Below are 2740 nucleotides of genomic sequence, written 5' to 3'. Positions count from 1 at the left end.
CAAAGATTGACGTACACGCTCAAAGATATCAGGTGTGTTACGTATTGCGTCGCATGAAGCAACTATTCGATTCCTCAAATCGTTCTCAATTGGGGTGGTATAAATCAATGATTTCAGATGCCCCCAAAGAAAATAATCCAAAGGATCTAAGATCTGGTGACCTAGGAGACTTTGAGTTTGACTTTGTCGCTTTGTTTACGGTTGTGCAAATGGTAACTTACATGAAACAAGGCATATTTATGCAGAAAGTTATCTCCAACGCAATTTACCGTTTCGTCAAACATTTGCGAACATTCACCTGTATATTCGGAAACTAAGCCGTTTAGGACACATGTTTATATGGACTTTTTTACTTGAAATAAATCAAAGAATCGCTCTGTTGAGTATGGCAACATACTTAACTAATACCCTGTATATTTAATTTATACGATAAGTATAATAAAAAAATCATCGAAAGGTTGGAAAAAGATATTGCTGCATTCAATATAATTCTCACTCTGTTTATTAAATATTTGAGTTATTATTGTTCTTACAATCAAAGACTCGAAAGAGCTGGAATTTCAGTTCTGTTAAAGGCTAAAAATATTGCATAAAAATTCACTCCAGCGTGAAATTCTCATGAAATAGGAGAAACATGAAGAAAGATGACGGAAATATTTATTAGTTGCCGTTTATTAAGTCTCACCCAAGGTCTTACCTATAAATCGCACGTGCGAATACGCGAGGGGAATGGCAAAAATCCCGTCGCTTTCTTCAGCGAAAGATTGGGTCAAAGAGCGAATATCTACAAAATGCGCAATTTTATCGGGATTCCGACGATATCGAATACCCATTTTCAGTACTCGCCTACTTTGCACATGTCGGCAGTTCGATTTTTATACACGTCACACGAAAGAAATATTTCCCGCCATTTATTTTTCTTGATTACATCTCGGATATTCGCAGTCAGACGAGATGAAACTGTAATGAATGAAAACAACTCTTCTCTTGAATACATCCAAAATTGAAACTGTCGTAGAGAAAAAAAAAAATTAAATAAAATCAACGCAATTGTTATTAAATATCACAGTAACAACTAACAATAATAATAATAATATACAGAATGATTTGAAAGTTGAAAATCGAAATCATTTCTAACTATTTTTATTTTAAAATTATGTGGCACAGAAACATTGAAAAAAAGTGTTTAATTTTAAGATATTAAAATGTTTTAGTCTTGTCTCTATTTTTTAAACACTTAGATGTTTTAGTTTTGAACTTTTTTCAATAAACAAAACACTGTGTTTGAATTTATAAAATACATAGTATTTTCAATCCAAACACTTCATGTTTTATTTTATTGAAAAAGTTTAAAACTAAAACATCTTTGTATTTTCAATCCAAACACTTGATGTTTTGTTTATTGAAAAAGTTTTAAACTAAAATATCTTTAAGTGTTTAAGAGAAATGGAGACAAGAATGAAACATTTTAATATCTTAAAATTAAATACTTTTTTTTCAGTAAACGACGTTGTAATATTAATATTTTTTACCTCGCAAAACTTTAATTCCATTTCCCGTTTTCTTAAATCTTTTCATCTTTTTTTAATACTTGTAACAATGGAATTGTTACGTTGAACTGAAATTATTACGAGTGCTATTATTGATCTCGCTACAATTATACCACCCATTTTCTGGAAACCGCTGAGAGATTAAAAGTCAGATTAGATCCTTAATTCCAACGTCAACAATCTTAAATTATAACAAAGAAAAGAAAAAGGAAAAATACGTGAATAAATCTAAGAAGCTGGATACGCTATGCAAATGAATTTTTGCGGAAGAAAATTGCTTTCATGATAACAGCGTTGCTGAATGCAATAAAAATTCTTAATGATACATTTTACATCAATTAATATTAAAACCATTTTCATTAACTTTAAAGAATTTTAACACGCTTAATTTTCTTTTTCTGAAACGTTTATTTGAAATTAATACTTTCGTATGAAATTGCTCGTATGAAGCAAAAAAAAGAGAAACGTCTATTTTTTAAGTATTACATTTATAAAATAAATTCGATCTATACGAGTACATGTATAAAGTCTAAATATTTAAAAACAAATAAGATGTAAATTTTTACAAAAAATATAACTGCGCTGAATTAGCCAAAAATTTATAATAGAAAATCTGTTCCATAAAATATTCGATAAAATTAATATATTAATGTTATAAAAACATACAATAAATATCTTGGAACTCTAATTTTAATTTAAATGAATGTTAGTTCAACATCTTAACATTCGGAACTGTAAGAGCGCTTCGTATTTAATATTTAAATATCTTGGAATTTATAATTTTGCGAGGGATGTGCAAAGAAAAATCTACCTACACGCAATGATACAAGATATACATGCTGGTATCGAAATACCTTGCTTTGAGAAATAGCAAGAATCTCATTCGGGTTCGGTATTCCGGTTCGTCGTCGTTGGGCGAATCTGATTTAACGAAAATTGGTCGTTCGACAAGATTTCACCACAGGACAGAGGCAGATGGCGAGGAAGACGAAGGAAAGAATAGCAAGAGATAGCACAAGGAACAGTGGGCGGAAGACTCTGAAAATAAATAAATGATCTGCCCTGTATACACGCGACATTCCTCCGGAGGACGTTTCCGACGAACCGCGACATTTCCGCTTTTCCCTCGTCCAATATCTCGACGATAGTTCGAGCATGGAAAAAGAACTCCGGCGCTCTTCCGTCAGAGG

At 31.5% G+C, this 2740-nt stretch overlaps 1 protein-coding gene across 2 annotated transcripts in view; it reads right to left on the bottom strand.

Moving 5' to 3' along the window:
* LOC108756136 (cadherin EGF LAG seven-pass G-type receptor 1-like) overlaps positions 1-2740 on the bottom strand; it is a 102518-nt gene that overhangs the window by 35471 nt on the left and 64307 nt on the right. The gene's annotated exons all lie outside the window — the stretch shown is intronic.

This window comes from Trachymyrmex septentrionalis, unplaced genomic scaffold, assembly GCF_001594115.1.
Source record: "Trachymyrmex septentrionalis isolate Tsep2-gDNA-1 unplaced genomic scaffold, Tsep1.0 scaffold95, whole genome shotgun sequence".
Classification (NCBI taxonomy): domain Eukaryota; kingdom Metazoa; phylum Arthropoda; class Insecta; order Hymenoptera; family Formicidae; genus Trachymyrmex; species Trachymyrmex septentrionalis.
Note: the sequence above shows the minus strand (reverse complement) of the source record. Positions and strands in the feature narration are given on the sequence as shown.